General features: G+C 45.3%; 1 protein-coding gene across 3 annotated transcripts in view; it reads left to right on the top strand.

Annotated features, from left to right (window-relative positions):
* The window catches only part of TRMT2B (tRNA methyltransferase 2 homolog B), a gene marked incomplete at its 3' end in the record, with an annotated part of 140,493 nt that overhangs the window by 48,519 nt on the left and 72,689 nt on the right, over positions 1 to 19,285 (top strand). The gene's annotated exons all lie outside the window — the stretch shown is intronic.

The following is a 19,285-nucleotide window of genomic DNA, read 5'->3' as shown; positions in this document are numbered from 1 at the left end:
CTGCTGTTGAAACTTTCCATGGTGTTTTTGATTGTAGCTATATCACTTTTCATTTCTTCCTGATTCTTGCATAGGTTGTTGATTTTCTCATCCATCCGGTGAATGAATTGTACAACCATTATTCTGAATTCCTTTTCTGTCATGTTGCATACTTCAACTTCATTAATGCCCTTTCTTGGTGACTCCTCATTGTCTTTCCTCAGGGTGTTGTTTCGTGTCTTCATTCTGATTATCTCCGGATGGTTCAAACGTCGAGTTGCGTGGGCCTGGGCCGTGTGCAGTGGGAGCCTCCCACCACCCTAGTGTCACTGAAGAGCTCTGACACTAAGATGTGTGGTTGTTGTGGGTTGGTGGGAACCAGGCTCGCTCAGAGTCAGTGTTGGCAGCGCTCAATGTGGCCTCGTACGCGCCCTTAGAATCAGGAACCCTGCCTGCACTGTGCTGAAACAGATACCCCCCTCAAGCGTGTTGAAAACCAGAGCCCCCTAGCGTGCGCCAGGAGTCAGAGTTCCCCAGAATCCAGTATCAGAGTCTCTGTTGCTTCGCGCAACCTTGCCTTGAGAATCAGGGTCCCTGTGTGCCCTTGCACCAGGAATTGGAGTCACTGGCTCTTAGTATGAATGCACAGGGAATCAGGATCTCAGGTGCAGGTGATAAGAAACACAGTCAAGTCACTGGTGTTTGGTGCTGCCACCTGCCCAGAGAATCGGGGTTCCTGGGCCTGTGATAAGTGGGACAAATTCCCGGTGTTCGCGCGATTGCTCCCAGCCCAGGGCTCAGAAGCCAGCAGTGCGCCTAGGCTCAGTTCCTGGGGTTCGCGCGTTTGCTTCCAGCCCAGGGCTCAGAAGCTAGCAGTGTGCGTAGGATCAGTTCCAAGGTGCTAGTGCACTTCCAGGCTAAAGTTCCTGGAGCTCTGAGGCCCTGGCAAGGGGTGGGTCTATCAGTTAGTTACTCTGGCGCTGCCTGCAAGCCTGTGGGAAGGGGGGATGGGCTCTGTTACTCACGGATCTGCCGCGGGGATTTCTGAACTTTTGGTGTCCGCAGGTCTGTAGCTGTGGTCACAGGTCTCTGTCCCCAGTGGCTGCAGGGTCCTGGTATGCATCTGAGATCAGACTGGGTGGTGCTGAGGCCAGGATCCTAGTCTCAAGCAGCTCTGATTCCCAAGATGGCATGGTCGCCGTGCCTGTGCTGGCCGCCCAGGAGTGTCCGTGCAGGGAGCGGGACTCCGCCGCCTAAGACTGCCCAGTTTAGCAGCCCCTTAGAAGACCTGCAGAATCTAACTGTCCCTAGCTCCTACACACACACCACATGCGTCCACACACTCCTCTATCACTCTTTACTGGCATCTTCTGCATAAAATATTTTTAGGAAAGAGATAGAAAATTAATTTTAAAAAAACAAGCAAATTTTAGTTCCTGAAAAAATAAAATTAATATATGATCCAGCATTCCACCTCTGGGTATAGATCCAAAAGAACTTGTTGGGGTCCAGCCCCAGCAGGTCCAGTGGTTCCCAAAGGTGTGGACAGAATCAACGAAGAAGGAATGATGTGGAGGCAGCATTCAGTTGATCAGCAGCCTAGCCAGGTTCTCTCTCCCCATTTGTTTATTTCTTTCTTAGTTCCCTTTGCCCTAGGACAGTGGCCGACAAACTGTGGCTTGAGAGCCACATGCGGCTCTTTGGCCCCTTGAATGTGGCTCTTCCACAAAATACCACGTGCGGGCGTGCATGTACAGTGCGATTGAAACTTCGTGGCCCATGCGCAGAAGTCGGTATTTTGTGGAAGAGCCACGCTCAAGGGGCCAAAGAGCCACGTGTAACTTGCGACTGCAGTTTGCCAACCACTGCCCTAGGAGATGTATCTGTAAACATTTTGCTATGAGAGATGTTTGAGATTTTGCTGCCTATTGTTCCTTCTATTATTTTTATGGTTTCACACCTTACATTTAAGTCCTTTATCCATTTTGAGTGTATTCTTGTGTATGATGTAAGTTCGTGGTCTAGTTCATTTTTTTTTTTTGCATGTATCTGTCCAATTTTACCAACACCATTTATTGAAGAAACTGTCTTGATTACATTGTATATTCTTGCCTCCTTTGTCAAATATTAATTGAGCATAATGGCTTGGGTCAATTTCTGGGGTCTCTGTTCTGTTCCATTGATCTATATGCCTGTTCTTGTGGCAGTATCAGGCTGTTTTGATTGCCGTGGCTTTTTAGTGTAACTTGAAATCTGGTATTGTGATTCCTCCAACTTTGTTCTTCTTTCTCAAGATTGCTGTGGTTATTTGGGGCCTTTTTTTGGTTCCGTATAAACTGTTGGAGTATTTGTTCTAGATCTGTGAAATATGCTGTTGGTATTTTAATAGGGATTGTATTGAATCTGTAGATTGCCTTGGGTAGTATGGACATTTTAATGATGTTGATTCTACCAATACATGAATATGGTATATTATTCCACTTGTTCATACCTTCTTCTATCTCTTTTTTCAACGTTCTATAGTTTTCTGAATACAGGTCTTTTGCCTCCTTGGTTAAGTGTATTCCTAAGTATTTTAATCTTTTTGTTGCAATGGTAAATGGGTTTGCTTGTTTAGTTTCTCCTTCTGAGAATTCATTTTTGGTGTTAAAAAAAGCCATTGATTTTTCAGGGTGTTGATTTTATATTCTGCATTGCCAAATTCATTTATTAAATCTAGAAGTTTTTTGGTGGAGTTCTTAGGGTTTTCTATGTACACTATTATGTCATCTGCGAATAGAGTTTTACTTCTTCCTTTCCAGTTTGGATGCCATTTATTTTGTTTTCTTGTCTAATTGCTATGACTAGGACTTCCAGTACTCTGTTGAATAAGACTGGTGAAAGTAGACATCCCTGTCTTGTTCCTGTTCTTAGGGAAAATGGTTTTAGTTTTTGTCCATCGAGTATGATGTTCCCTGTAGGTTTGTCATACATGGCCTTTATCATGTTGAGGTATGATCCTTCTATTCCCATTTTGCTGAGAGTTTTTATCAAAAATGGATGTTGGATTTTGTCAAATGCTTTTTCTGTATCAATTGATATGATCATGTGATTTTTGTCTTTCAATTTGTTTATGTGATGTATCACATTTATTGATTTGTGAAAATTTTACCAGCCTTGCATTGATTACGGTGTATGATCTTTTTAATATATTGCTGGATCCTATTTGCTAATATTTTGTTGAGGATTCTAGCATCTATGTTCATCAGGGATATTGGCCTGTAATTCTCTTTCTTTGTAGTGTCTTTATCTGGTTTTGGGATTAAGGTAATGATGGTCTCAAAAAAAGAGCTTGGAAATGTTCCTTTCTTTTGGGTTTTTTGGAATAGTTTGAGGAGTACAGGTGTTAGTTCTTCTTTGAATGATTGGTAAAACTCCCCTGTGAAGTCATCCAGACCCAGACTTTTGTTTGGAGTTTTTTGATTACTGCTTCTATTTCATCAGTTTGTTATTGGCCTGTTCAGATTTTCTGATTTTTACCTGATTCAGTTTTTCAAGATTGTATTTTTCTAGGAATTTATCCATTTCCTCCACATTTCCAGTTTGTTGGCATGTAGTTGTTCATAGTATTTCCTTACAAATCTTTGTGTTGGTTTTTTTTTTGTGTGTGTGCATGTGTGTTTTTTCCTTCCTTACAATCCTTTGTATTTATGTGGTGTCAGTAATTACTTCTCCACTTTCATTTCTGATTTTATTTCTTTGGGTCCTCTTTCTTTGTTTATTGTTGAGTCTGGCTAATGGTTTATCAATTTTGTTTATCCTTTCAAAGAACCAGCTCTTGGTTTCATTTATTTATTTATTTATTTTAGTCTTTATGTCATTTATTTCTGCTCTAATCTTTATTGTTTCCTTCCTTCTATTTCAGTGGTTCTCCACCTTCCTAATGCCGCGACCCTTTAATACAGTTCCTCATGCTATGGTGACCCCCAACCATAAAATTATTTTCGTTGCTACTTCACAACTGTAAATTTGCTACTGTTATGAATTGTAATATAAATATCTGATATGCAGGATGTATTTTCATTGTTACAAATTGAGCATAATTAAAGCATAGTGATTAATCACAAAAACAATATGTAATTATATATGTGTTTTCCGATGGTCTTAGGCGACCCCTGTGAAAGGGTTGTTCGACCCCCAAAGGGGTCGTGACCTACAGGTTGAGAACCGCTGTTCTATTTACTCTTGGTTTTCTTATTGTTCTCTTTCTAGTTATTTAAGTTGTAGGGTTAAATAGTTTATTGTTGATTTTTCTTGTTTTTTGAGGTAAGCTTGCAGCGCTATGAACTTCCCTCTCAGGATTGCTTTTGCTGTGTTACAGAGATTTGGGGTTGTTGTGTGTTCATTTTCATTTGTTTCCAGGAAGTTTTATTATTTCTTTCTTGATCTCGTTGGTAACCCATTCATTGTGTAATCACATGCTATTTAGCCTCCATGTGTTTGAATGTTTTGGGGTGTTTTTACTGTAGTTGATTTCTAATTTCATTCTACTGTGATCTGAGAAGATGCTTGATACGATTTCAGTCTTCTTGAACTTGTAGAAACTTGTTTTGTGTCCTGACATGTGATCTATCTTTGTGAATGATCCATGTGCACTTGAGAAGAATGAATATTCTTCAGCTTTGGGGTGAAATGTCCTATAAATGTCAATTAAATCCATCTGATCCAGTGTGTCCTTTAGAATCACTGTTTTCTTGTTAAGTTTTTGTCTGGAAGATCTATCCAGTGAAGTCAGCGGGGTGTTAAAGTCCCCGACTATGACTATGTTGTTGTTGATCTCTCCCTTAAAGTGCTCTAGAAGTTTTTAAAAATATATTTTGGTGTTCCTATATTGGGTGCATATATGTTTACCAGAGTTATATTCCCCTTGTTGAATCAAGCCCTTTAGTATTATGTAATGAGCTTTGTTGTCTCTTTTGATGGCCTTCATTTTGAAGTCTATTTTGTTGGATAGGAGTGTTGCTACTCCAGCTTTTATTTTTCCATTTGAAGGGAAATATTTTTCCATTCCTTCACTCTCATCCTGGGTGTGTATTTTGTTCTGAGGTGGGTCTCCTGTTGACAGCATATAGTAGAGTCATGTTTTTGTATCATTCAGCTACTCTATGCCTTTTTATTGGAGCATTTAAGCCTTGCTGGATATAGTAATCTTGGTTTCAGATCCTTGCTTTCCTTTACTTTGAGTACTTCATGCCATTCCCTTTGGCCTATAGAGTTTCTGATGAAAAATCAGGTTTCAGCCTTATGGGAACTCCTTTGTAGATAACAATTTGCTTTTTTCTTGCTGCCTTTAAGATTATCTCTTTGTATTTAATTTTGGCATTTTAATTATGATGTATCTGGGCATGAGCCTGTTTGGGTTCTTCTTGCTTACGGTTCTCTGTGCCTCCTATACTTGTGTGACTTTTCCCTTTACCAGGTTAGGGAATTTTTCTGCCATTATTTCTTGAAACACATTCTCTATCTCTTTGTCCCTTTCTGCCTCTTCTGGCTCACCTGCTACTCGAATATTGTTACGTTTCACATTGTTCCACAGCTCCCTTAAGCTGTCCTGTTTTTTAATTGTTTTTGTTTTTGGTTCTCTGATTGAGTGATTTTTTTTCCAATCCTGTCTTCTAATTCACTGATTCGATCCTCAGTGTCCCCTAATTTGCTGTGTGTTCCTTCCAATATGTTCTTTATTTGTGCTATGTCATTCTTTATTTCTGTTTTCATAGTTACTACAGACAGTCCTCGGGTTACGTCGGACTCGATGTATGTCATTTCGTGGTTATGTTGCCATCTCCCATTTATTTATAAAAAAAATCTGTCATTTCAATGTATGTACATATGTGCTTTATGTTTTTTATTATTTATTTACCACAAGTAAAGGTCAGGAATTGTTATGTTTCTTTTCTTTTATTTTTTTACTGTTTCACTTCATTACTGCTGTGTATGTGCTCCATATGAATGACATACCTGCTTATGTAGGTGGGTTCCGACTTACGGCGAAAAATGGTGTTACGTCGCACCGTAGGAATGGATCTCCGACGTAACCTGAGGACCTACTGTATATCTTTTCTCATGCTGTTTAGCATCTTTACTATCATTATTCTGAATTCTGTATCAGATAAATTTCTAATCTCCATTTCACTTATCTCTTCTTCTGGAGAATTCTTTTGTTCTTTTGTTTGTGGGTTGTTTCTTTGTGTCCTCATTTTGGCTGCCTCTTTGTGTTTGTGACTATGTATTAGGTAGATCTGCTATGCCTCTTATTCTCTTGTGCAGGACAGTGTCAAATCTGTTTCTTACTAATTAAATTAGGCAAAGATTCAAAGGCTCCAGAGACTGCCTCCATCTACAGACAGATGGAATTTTGTCTTGAATTTCCCTTAGGTAATGGTTCACAGGTGTGGCAAGAGTTTTTGTTTGTTTGTTTTTTGTTTTTTTTTTGTTTTTTTTTTGTTTTTTTTTTAACAGGGTGGGTCAGTTGCTTTTGCCTGGAGATTAATTGTTATTCTCAGTCTCTTAATGCGCCTGAGAATGTCTGTACTGTGAGGCCAGGTGTTTTCCAATAGGGTGGATCAATGGTCTTACCCCCTGGCAAGGTCGCCTGTATAGCAAATGTCTGCCTGAGAAAGATGACCTCCACAGGGTGAGGAAATGACTCGGCACAGGAAACTGGGGGTATCTACCTTCTGAGCTCTAACCCCTGTGCCCCCATTCCTGGCTTCTGCTCATACAGCTCTAGTCCACTCTGCCCTTCCTCTGCCATAGCACAAGGTGGGTGGCTCCACATGGAATTTTGTGCATTGGCCCTTTAAGGGGGTGTCTGAATTTCCAGCCTTTTCTCCCTGGCAGACAGCAACCCTGCTGCTTTTCACAGCCAGATGTTATGTGGGTACCCTTCTCAGTTCTGGTGCTCTCTGTTGTGGGGCCCAGCTTGGGGATTAGACCCCAGAGTTCTCAGTGGCAACCCCCCACAGCTGAGATATCTCTCCGGAACTTCAGTTGCAGTCAAGTGTTTCATTTAAGGCCCATATTTTTTTTATTGATTTTCTGTTTGGTTGATCTGTCTGTTTGGTTGAGCTGTCAATGGAGTATTAAGGTATCCAGCTATGATTGTGTTTTGATCTGTTTCTCCCTTTAGTTCTGGAAGTAGTTATTTTATGTATTTAGGTGCTTCCTTGTTGGGTGCATATATATTAAAATGTGTTAAGTTTTCTTGATGTAGTGTTCCCGTTATCATTATAAAGTACCCATCTTTGTCTCTTGTTATCTTTGTTTTCTTGAAACCTATTTTGTGAGATGTAAGCATGGCTACACCTGCTTTTCTGTGGATTTTATTTGTTTGGAGAATCATTTCCCACCTTTTTACTTTGAATCTACCTATATCTTTGCAGCTTAGCTGTGTCTCGTATAGGCAGCATATGGTTGTTTTTTGTTTTTTATCCAATCTGCTACTCTGTGCCTCTTTATTGGTGATTTCAGACCATTTACATTTAGGGTAATTATTGATGTACTAGGGGCCCGGTGCACGAAATTTGTGCATGGCTGGGGTCCCTAGGCCTGGGTGGCAATCAGGGCTGATCAGGTTCCCCACCTCCTCCTTCCTTTGCCACCCGCTTGCTGCCACCACACAGTTCCCTGCCTCCCTGCCTCCCTGCCTCCCACCCTCCCCCTTTCCTCGCTACCTGCATCTGCCACCACCCACCCCCCCGTTCCCCATCCCAGCCCAGGCCCCAGGCCCCAGGCCCAATTGGGCAATCGGGACCTGCCAGCCAGGGGGAGGGGCCAACTGCCACCGCCGTGGATGGGAAGGCCGATCAGGGCCTGCTGGCCGGGGGTAGGGACGGGGAGGGACCCGGGAGGTTGGCCGCTGGTCCCCAGGAGGGAGCCAGCCCTCAGCCCCCCTGGGAAGGTGGCTGTGTCCACTGCCACGCACCCCCAGTTCCCTGTCCTAGCCTGGGGGCCAGCCCCAATTGGGCAATCAGGGCCTGCTGGCCAGGGGGAGAGACCAGGAGGTTGGCTGGTAGGCCCCATCGGCAATGGGAGCCTGTGGGTTGGGGGAAGCTCCTGCATTGAGCATCTGCTCCCTGGTGGTCAGTGCACATCATAGCAACCGGTTGTTCTGGTTGTTCCATCATAACAGTCACTTAGGCTTTTATATATATAGACTAGAGGCCCGGTGCACAAAAATTTGTGCACTTGGGGGGCGAGGAGGGGTCCCTCAGCCCGGCCTGTGCCCTCTCGCAGTCTGGGACCCCTTGGGAGATAACGCCCTGCTGGCTTAGGCCTGCTCCCGGGTGGCAGAGGACAGGCCCAATCCCTAGGTGCAGCCCCTGGTTGGGCTCAGAGCAGGGCCGATTGGGGAGTTGGGGCGCCGCCCCCTGTCATGCACAGAGCAGGGCGGATTGGGAGGTTGTGATTCCACCCTCAGGCACGCTCAGGGTAGGGCCAATTGGGGGGTTGGGGCACCGCCCCCTGTCACACTCAAGGCAGGGTCGATGGGGAGGTTGCGGCGCTGCCCCCGTCACGCACAGAGCAGGGCCAGTCAGGGGTTTGGGGCTCCATACCCTGTCACACACAGAGCAGGGCCGATCAGGGAGATGAGGAGTTCCCCCCATCACTCACAGAGTAGGGCTGATAGGGGAGATGGGGCACCGCCCCCTGTCACACGCAGAGCAGGGCGGATCAGGGGGTTGGGGCGCTGCCCTCTATCACCCACAGAGCAGGACCGATCAAGTGGTTGGGGCGCCGTCACTGTCACACTCAGGGCAGGGCCGATGGGGAGGTTATGGCTCTACCCCATCATACACAGAGCAGGGCCCGTGGGGTGGGGGTTGGGGCGCCACCTTCTATCACCCACAGAGCAGGGCCGATCAGGGGATTGGGGCGCCGCACCCTGTCACACACAAAGCCGCAGGGCGATCAGGGGGTTGGGGAGCTCCCCCCTATCAGGCACAGAGCAGGGCTGATCAGGGGCTTGGGGCGCCTTCCCCTGTCACGAACAGAGCAGGGCGGATAGGGAGGTTGTGGCCCCGCCCCGTGTCACACACAGAGCCGCAGGGCGATCAGGGGGTTTGGGCGCTGCCCCCTGTCACGCTGATCCTGGTGCCAGGAGGCCTCTTGGCTCCGCTGATCCTAGTGCTGGGAGGCCTCTCGGCTCCGCTGATCCCGGTGCCGGGAGGCATATTACCCTTTTACTATATAGGATAGAGGCCTGGTGCACGTGTGGGGGCCAGCTGGTTTGCCCTGAAGGGTGTCCTGGATCAGAGTGGGGGTCCCCACTGGGGTGCCTGGCCAGCCTGGGTGAGAGGATGATGGCTGTTTGCAGCTGGTCACACACCCTTCAGGGTGGGGGTCCCCACTGGGGTGCCTGGCCAGTCTGGGTGAGGGGCTGAGGGCTGTTTTCAGGCCGACTGAAGCTCCCAACTGATCCTTTTTTTCTTTTTCTTTTTTTTATTCTGGGCCAGCTTTAGCTCTGGCTCCAACTCTGAGGCTTCTGCTGCTGAAATCAGGTATCTGGTTTGTTTGTGTTCTATAATCAAAACAATGTATAATTCCAGCTCTGAGATCCCGGGCTCGCTGAAAGCAGGTTTCTGGAGTTTTGTTTAGCTTCTATATTTGTTACAATGTTTCTTAAACTGCAAGCTCAGAGGCCGGCAAGGCAGGCGGGGAACTTTGGAGTCCTCCGTCACTGAAGCAAGCAAGCCTCATGTTAGTTTCAAGCTGCCTTGCTGCCGGCCACCATCTTGGCTGGCAGTTAATTTGCATATCACCCTGATTAGCCAATGGGAAGGGTAGTGGTCGTACGCTAATTACCATGTTTCTCTTTTATTAGATAGGATGAGGATTTCCTATAGCCATTTTATCTTTTATATTCTGCTAGCTCTGTGCCTCCATTGGTTCTTTTCCTTTATGTTTCTGTTTGTTGTTTTTGTTTGGTGGCATTCCATATTTCTTTCCTCTGTTTCTTCTTTTTTTAAGCTGTGTGTCCTGGTTTGGGGATTTTTGTGTGTGGTTACCATTAGGTTTATAAAAAAATAAATTTGTATATATAAGGTAGTTTTTTTTTTCTTTTGAATACATATGATTTTCATCCTCCTTTGCCAGTTCAGAGTATTATCCCTCCCCTTCTATGCTTTTGTTGTCACAAAATATTCCTGTTTATGCTATAAGTTTTTTGGTAATCTTACTCTTAGTGTTGTAACCTTCTGTTCTTTGTTTCAGGTAGAATAACTCCCTTGAGTATTTCCTGCAATGGAGGTTTTCTGGTGATAAAATCCCCCAACTTCTGTATGTCTGAGGATGTCTTTATTTTTTCTTCTTATTTAAAGGATAATTTTGCTGGATATATTATTTGTGGCTGATAATTTCTCTGTTTCAGATGTTTGAATATTTGGTTCCTCTCTCTTCTGGCTTATAGAGTTTCTGCTAAGAAGTTGGGTGGGTTTTTCTTTGTAGGTCACTTCCTTTTTTCACTTGGCTGCTTTTTGCTTTTTCATTAAATTTTGATAGTTTTAATACAAAGTGCCTTGGAGACGACCTCTTTGGATTAAGGTAACTAAGTGTTCTGTTTATCAAGGATCTAATTCAAGGATCTAATTCTTTCCATAGTTTGGGAAGCTCTCAGCCACTATTTGTTTGAATAGATTCTCACTTCCCTTCTCGGTCTCTTCCTCTTTTGGAATGCCTATTATTCTAATACTAGAGGCCCAGCGCGTATGAAATCATGCATGAGTAGCTTGCTTCCGCTTGTCTCAGCTGGCCACCCCGCCCATCGCTGCTCATATCTTGCGCCCCCGCCACTCGTAGCTCTCTGCTGCTTGTAGCTCGTAGCTCTCCACCGCTACTAGCTCGTACCCTGACCGCCCGCCATGAGAGCTGCTGCTCATTTGGTTGTGATGGCATTACGGTGTGATGGCTACAGGCCTTTTATATAAGAGATTGCTTTTTCTGATGGAGTCAGGTGGTTCTCTTGAGCTCTTTCATTTTTCTTTATGCCCAGGTCTCTCTCTTCTCTCTGGGTCATTTCTAGATTTCTGTCCTTGGTATCACTAATTCTTTCCTCCATCTGGTTGGCTCTGTTTTTTATGCTCAGTAGTTCACTCTTTTTTAAAAAAATATTTTAAAATATGTTTTTATTGATTTTTAGATAAAGAGAAAGGGAGAGGGAGCTAGAAACATCAATGATGCGAGAGAATCATTGATCAGCTGCCTCCTGCATGCCCCCTACTGGGGATCGAGCCCACAACCCGGGCATGGGCCCTGACTGAGAATTGAACCCAGGACCTCTTAGTCCTTGGGACGATGCTCACTGCACTGAACCACACCAGCCGGGCCTCAGTAGTTCACTCTTAATTGCCTTAATTGCATGCTTCATTTACATGATTTCTGATTGGTTCTTTTTCAAATTTTCAATCTTTTTGGTAAAGTACTAGTACTTGTTTTCTTTATTGATTGGTTTTCTTTCTTTTTTTTTAAATACATTTTATTGATTTTTTACAGAGAGGAAGGGAGAGGGATAGAGAGCCAGAAACATCGATGAGAGAGAAACATCGATCAGCTGCCTCCTGCACGCCCCCTACTGGGGATGTGCCTGCAACCAAGGTACATGCCCTTGACTGGAATCGAGCCTGGGACCTTTCAGTCCGCAGGCCCACGCTCTATCCACTGAGCCAAACTGGTTCTGGCTGGTTTTCTTTTTTTAAAAGATATTTTTTATCAATTTCTGAGAGGAAGGGAGAGGCAGTGAGAGATAGAAACATCAATGATGAGAGAGAATCATTGATTGGCTGCCTCCTGCATGCCTCACACTGGGGATGAAGCCCGCAACCCAGGCATTTGCCCTGACCAGGAATCGAACTGTGTACATTCTCAGGCCTGCCAGGCTGATTTGTTTTCTGAATGCATTGAATTGCCTGTCTATATTTTCTCGCATCTTTTTGCATATTTTCAGAACTGCGGTCTGGAAATATCTGTCATGTATATCACATATTTCCATGTGTTCCAGCTTGCTTTCTGGTGATTTTTCATTTTATTTCTGATCATCTTCATTACCATGGTTGTTCATGGTATTTGATGTTCTTCTTTGCCTAGGAATGTATATCTATCAATGGCCTTCTATCTAGCAGCTTTCTCTGAAGAGATTTTTTACTGTTTTCCAGTAGATGGCGCTGAATCACATTATTATTTTTTTTTTACCTCTGTAATCTCCCAAACTTGACCTAGGATTCTTTAAGACAGTACAGCTGCATTGTTTGGGGGTGGGATTTGTTTTGCCCTCACTGTAATAGCGACCCTTGACTTCTGTAAGGTGCTACCCCAAGCACCCCACAAAGGGAAACAGCGGATCTACTGCAATAGCTCTTGATTTACAGACAGTATGCTCCTCGACCTAACTCCAAGGGCAATGGGAGGTGTTTTGGGAGTCCAAGCAGTGGCAGGGCTCTGTGGTTCCATTTCATGGTCTGAAACACCACCTCCTGGTTCACAGTGGAGAGCTGCACAGCAGAACCCTGTGCTTTGTCAGGCATTTTCTGGCTCAGACACTGGTAGCTCAGCTTGCCCTGCTGGATGCCCCCCCGCATCTCTCTGTTCTTCTTAGCCAAAGGAAGCACCTGCTACTACCGGTTTTCTCCCCTCTCCAGGGTTGCATCTGTAGGCCATTTGCGCTTTCCTCCCTTGTCCTCTTCCCATTTATTCCGTTTCCCACCTTCAAATGTTTCAATGCACAGGTCTCTCAGGCATGTGTCTGTATTGAGCAGGGATTTCTTTGTTGAATTTCTTTGTTGGATAACTAGTTGAAATTTCAAGGGGAGAGGCCAAGAGGATCTCTCATGTCACCATTCCTCGTCTATGTGTTTTCTAACAGAGCTGTAGTAGAATCAACTTATCAAAAATAACCTTTTGGGATTGTGATTAGAAGAATACTGAATTTATTAATTAATTTAGGGAGAATTGAAATCTTTACAGTATTTTTTTCTGTCCAGGTATGTGGTATGTGTCTTCAGTTACTCAGGTTTATGTAATTTTAAAGATACACACACACACACACACACACACACACACACATGCACGCACACACACACATTTTTTCCAACATGGGTCTTTTTTCTTAAGGTTAATAGAAGATATTATAAAGTTTTTATTGCTATTATGTATGGGACCATTTTCGTGGCATTTTCTAACTGACTATTATCAATCTTATGTTCAGCTACCTTTCTCGTATTAGTTTTATTTGTTTTCCAGTTTATTCTCTTGGATTTTCTTGGAAGCTGGTCATATGATCACCATATAAAAACAGTTTTGTTTATTTTCTTCCAATACTTTTCCCTCTGATTACATTGGATAAAAAATGTTCTATTGTAGGAGTGATAGTGAAAGTCTTGTCTTGTTCCTGATATGTTTTTACTTTTTTAAATCAGTAGGCTTTATTTTTAGAGGAGTTTTAGGTATGCAGAAAAGCTAAGCAGAAAATACGGACTTACCATATATTCACCCCACTCTGCCAATAGTTCCCTGATTTTAACATCATGAGTTGGTGTTGTACATTTGATAAAATTATTGCTATATTATTATTAACTAATGTCCAAATTTTACCTTAGAGTTCACATTTAAAATCAAATTTACTGAGGAAATATTTGTTAATAACATTATAAAAGCAACAGTTGTTCATAGCAGTTGTTAATAACATTAACATTTATAGAAACAACCTTACACAAACTTGATTCTGATTTTAATGGGACAGTGATATTTAAACCATTGAGTGTTAGCCAGGGAAATAACTCTTCTGCTTTGTTGGTTTGATTGTAAATTGGTACACCCTTTTTTGTAACAAATTAACAGTATATGTCTTAGGGTAGGGGTGGGCAAACTTTTTGACTCGAGGGCCACAATGGGTTCTTAAACTGGACCGGAGGGCCGGAACAAAAGAATGGATGGAGTGTTTGTGTGAACTAATATAAATTCAAAGTAAACATCCTATCTAATAAAAGAGAAACATGGTAATTGGCATACGACCGCTACCCTTCCCATTGGCTAATCAGCAACATATGCAAATTAACTGCCAGCCAAGATGGCAGCCGGAAGCCAGGCAGCTTGAAACTAACATGAGGCTTGCTTGCTTCAGTGACAGAGGACTCCAAAGTTCCCCGCCTGCCGCTGCAGGCCTCTGAGCTGCAACTCTAAGCAACTATGTAACAAATATAGAAGCTAAACAAAACCCCAGAAACCTGCTTTAGTCGCCGGGCTTCAGCCAGCAGGATCGCAACATTGTAAGCAAAGGCCAGAAACCTACTTTCAGCAGTGGAGGCCTAAGAGCTGGAGCCAAACCTCAAACTAAAGCTGGCCCAGAATAAAAAGAAAAAGAAAAAAAGGAGCGGTTGGGAGCTTCAGTCTCCCCCAGCCTGAAAACAGCCCTCAGCCCCTCACCCAGACTGGCCAGGCACCCCAGTGGGGACCCCCACCCTGAAGGGTGTGTGACGAGCTGCAAACAGCCATCATCCCCTCACCCAGGCTGGCCAGGCACCCAAGTGGGGACCCCCACCCTGATCCAGGACACCCTTCAGGGCAAACCAGCTAGCCCCCACACATGCACCAGGCCTCTATCCTATATAGTAAAAGGGTAATATGCCTCCCGGCACTGGAATTAGCGGAGCTGAGAGGCCTCCCGGCACCGGGATCAGCGTGACAGGGGGCAGCACCCAAACCCCCTAATCGCCCTGCAGCTCTGTGTGTGACAGGGGGCGGGGCCACAACCTCCCTATCGTCCCTGCTCTGTTCGTGACAGGGGAAGGTGCCCCAACCCCCTGATCAGCCCTGCTCTGTGCCTGATAGGGGTCAGCGCCCCAACCCCCTGATTGGCCCTGCTCTGTGCATGACAGGGGGCAGCGCCCCAACCCCCTGACGGGCCCTGCTCTGTGCGTGACAGGGGGCAGCGCCCCAACCCCCTGATTGTCCCTGCTCTGTGCATGATGGGGTGGCGCTGCAACCTCCCCATCGACCCTGCCTTGAGTGTGACAGGGTGCGGTGCCCCAACCCTCCTATTGGCCCTACCCTGAGCATGACTGAGGGTGGCATCACAACCACCCAATCTGCCCTGCTCTGTGCATGACAGGGGAAGGCGCCCCAGCTCCCCAATCGGCCCTGCTCTGAGCCCGACCAGGGGCTGCACCTAGGGATTGGGCCTGCCCTCTGCCACCCAGGAATGCGTCTAAGCCAGCAGGTCGTTATCTCCCGAGGGGTCCCAGACTGCAAGAGGGCACAGGCCGGGCTGAGGGACCCCCCCTTCCTCCGAGTGCACAAATTTTTGTGCACTGGGCCTCTAATCATTACATAAAAGGGTACAGTCTTCTTTTTTTTTTTTAGTTTTATTCATTTCAAACGGGCCAGATCCAGCTCGCGAGCTGTAGTTTGCCCACGGCTGTCTTAGGGCCTTAAAAACATACAGCCCCTTCAACTCAACAGTCCCATTCAATAACTAAAAATGTATGCAAAGATATAACTAGAGTATTTATGAAGTGACCTTTTGAAATAGCCAAGTTAGAAACAGCTTAAATATCCAATAGCAAGGAACTAGATAACTAGATTGTGTTCAGTTTACTTAATGAAATAACATATAGCCAAAAAACTGAGGTAGCTTTACACATAATAATATAGTGAAGGAATGCTCAGGATGGCACTGGCCAGGTAGCTCACTTGGTTGGAGCATCGTCCCATACACTAAAAGGTTGCCAGTTCAATTCCCAGTCAGGGCACATACCTGGATTGTGGGTTTGACCCTGGTTGGGGCATGTACGAGAGGCAACTAATCGATGTTTCTCTCACACATTGATGCTTCTCTCTCCCTCTCTCTCTAAAACAATCTAAACTAATAAAAGACAAAGATGCTAATTGACCTTACCTTTGCTATACCCAAGCCACACCCACCAGCCAATCAGAGCTACTATATGCAAATTAACCCAACCAAGATGGCGGCGGGCAGCCATGGACCTGGAGCAAGCAGGAAGCTTGGTTGTCCCAGCGATGGAGAAAGCCAAGCTTCCCGCCTGCTCAGGCAGGCTGTGGCCTCCACAAAAGGTAACAAAGTTTCAATTATAGAAGCTAAATAAATCCCAGATACCTGCTTCCAGCCAGCCTCCACTGGGAGCTTGGGTGGCTGGGGGCTGTGGCCAGCCTGCAAACAGCCATCAGCCCCTCACCCAGGCTGGCCACACCCTCATGGGGTGAGGGTCCCTGCTGGGGGGCTTGGCCAGCCTGCAAACAGCCATCAGCCCCTCACCCGGGCTGGCCAAGCACCTCAGCAGGGACCCCCACCCTGAAGGGGCTGTGGCCAGCCTGAAAACAGCTATCAGCCACTCATCCAGGCTGGCCAGGCACCCCAGCAGGACCCTCCTCCTGAAGGGGGTGTGGCCAGCCTGAAAATGGCCCTCAGCCCCTCACCCAGGCTGGCCAGGCACCCAAGCGGGACCCTCACCCTGACCCAGGACTCCCTTCAGGGCAAACCAGCCAGTCCCCACCCATGCACCAGGCCTCTATCCTATATAATAAAAGGGTAATATGCAAATTGACCCTAACAGTAGAGCGACTGGCAATCACTGGTCACTATGACACACACTGACCACCAGGGGGCAGACGCTCAATGCAGGAGCTACTCCCTGGTTGTCAGTGTGCTCCCATAGGGGGAGCGCTGCTCAGCCACAAGCCAGGCTGCCAGCTGCCAGTATAGCGGTGGTGGTGGGAGTGTCTCCTGCCTCCTCAGCAGCGCTAAGGATGTCCGACTGCAGCTAGGCCGGCACCCCACTGGCAAGTGGACATCCCCCGAGGGCTCCCAGGCTGCCAGAGGGATGTCTGACTGCCAGCTTAGGCCCAATCCCCTGGGGAGCTGGCCTAAGCCAGCAGGTGGTCATTACCCGAGGGGTCCCAGACTGAAGATTGTACAGGCTGGGCTGAGGGACCCTCCTGAGTGCACAAATTTTTGTGCACCGGGCTTCTAGTAAGAAGATATCCTTAGGTGAGGATTTTTTTTTTTTTTAAGTTAGGGTTTTGTTTTTTTAATTTTTTTAAATTAAAACTTTACTGTTCAGATTATTACATTTGTTCCTCTTTTCTCCCCCCCACAACTCCCCTCCTCCCAGTTCCCACCCCATCCTCCACCCTCACTCCCCACCCACTGTCCTCATCCATAGGTGCACGATTTTTGTCCAATCTCTTCCCGCCTCTACCACACCCCTTTCCCCCCCAAGAATAGTGAGTCCATTCCCTTTCTATGTCCCTGATTCTATTATAATCAACAGTTCATTCTGTACATCAGATTATTCACTTGATTCTTAGAGTCACTTGTTGATAGATGCATATTTGTTGTTCATAATTTGTATCTTTACCTTTTTCTTCTTCTTCCTCTTCTTAAAGGATACCTTTCAGCATTTCATATAATACTGGTTTGGTGGTGATGAACTCCTTTAGCTTTTCCTTATCTGTGAAGCTCTTTATCTGACCTTCAATTCTGAATGATAGCTTTGCTGGATAAAGTAATCTTGGTTGTAGGTTCTTGGTATTCATCACTTTGAATATTTCTTGCCACTCCCTTCTGGCCTGCATAGTTTCTGTTGAGAAATTAGCTGACAGTCGTATGGGTATTCCCTTGTAGGTAACTGAGTTTCTTTCTTTTGCTGCGTTTAAGATTCTCTCTTTGTCTTTTGCTCTTGGAATTTTAATTATGATGTGTCTTGGTGTGGTCCTCTTTGGATTCCTTTTGTGTGGCGTTCTCTGCACTTCCTGGACTTGTAAGTCTATTTCTTTCACCAGGTAGGGGAAGTTTTCTGTCATTATTTCTTCAAGTAGGTTTTCAATATCTTGCTCTCTCTCATCGTCTGGCACCCCTATAATTCTGATGTTGGTATGCTTGAAGCTGTCCCAGAGGCTCCTTACACTATCTTCGTATTTTTGGATTCTTTTTTCATTTTGCTTTTCCAGTTGGGTGTTTTTTGCTTCTTCGCATTTCAAATCTTTGATTTGATTCTTGCGCTCCTCTGGTCTGCTGTTGGGAGTCTGTATAGTATTTGTTATTTCAGTCAGTGTATGCTTAATTTCTAGTTGGCTCTTTATCATATCATTGAAGGTCTCATTAGATTTCTTGTAGATCTCATTAAGTTTATCGGCAGTTTCTAGAAAATTATTGAAAGACCTTAAAAGTGTGGTTTTGAGCTCTATATCCTCCTTTTGTGTCCTGTTTCTTTGTTTCCGCATTTTTTATGCTTTCTTGGTGCACCCCCTAGTGGTCTTTGTGCGCAGTCTTGTTGTAGTTAAGCCTTGATTGTTGTAGGTAATACTGGGGGGGGGGGGTGCGGGATTTGACCTCCAGGCCAACTGGCTGTGAGAATCAGCTGTGTCTGCAGTGGGAGAACTTCTGTCCTCTAGGGAGGTGCTAATCTAGCCTTTGCCTGAGGCTATCCGACAAATGCCTCTGTGCAGGGCTTGGGTTGGGCGGGTCCCAGGGGATCAACAGCCTGGCGGAGCGAGCAGTTATGGCTGTTCTCAGTCCCGTTCCCAGGGGCTCTGCCTCTCAGAGTCCCAGCAACTGCTGCAAACCTTGGAGAGAAAGCTGCCCTCGAGTTCCGACCGATGCCAGACAGTCCCGCTTCTCCCATTTGAGTCTGGGTCCCTAGAGACTCGCCTGGATCTGGAGCTCAGAGTCTGAGACTCCCTCCCGATTGAAACAAGACAACCACGCCCTCAGCCTCCAGCCCGCTCCGCGCGCACCTCCGCACCTTAGTATTTTACTTCCGCACTGCGCCTCCTCTGAGTCTCGGTATGCTTTTCTCTTTCCTTCTAGTTGTAGCATTTCCCCTCAGCCAGCCTTTCTGTGGTTCTGGGTGATGTCCGTTCAGTCTTTTAGTTGTATTTTTGAAGTGGTTGTGCGAGGCAGCAATCTCCGGTGTTTACCTATGCCGCCATCTTGGTTCTCTCTGAGGATTTTTTTTTTTAAAGATGATCATGATGTATTATTAACTGAAGAAACTGGTTGTAAAGGAATATGTATAATATATACAGTGTGACTCCATTTTAAGAAACCAATTTAAGTATACATTTTTGGGCAAGTATATTCTGAAATGTTAACAGTGTTTATCCTTCTCTGAATGGTGAATTTGTAGGTGAATTGCTGTTTTCAGTTCTCACTTGACTGACTTTGAAGTAAGGGGAAAAGTAATCTACTTTGAGACATTTCAATTGAATAATTTAATTCAGTCATATTTATTAATTACCTGTTGTGTGCAAATCATAC

The sequence above is a fragment of the Myotis nattereri genome (genome assembly GCF_964212035.1).
Source record: "Myotis nattereri genome assembly, chromosome: X".
Lineage (NCBI taxonomy): Eukaryota > Metazoa > Chordata > Mammalia > Chiroptera > Vespertilionidae > Myotis > Myotis nattereri.
This window is presented reverse-complemented; position numbering and strand designations above follow the sequence as displayed.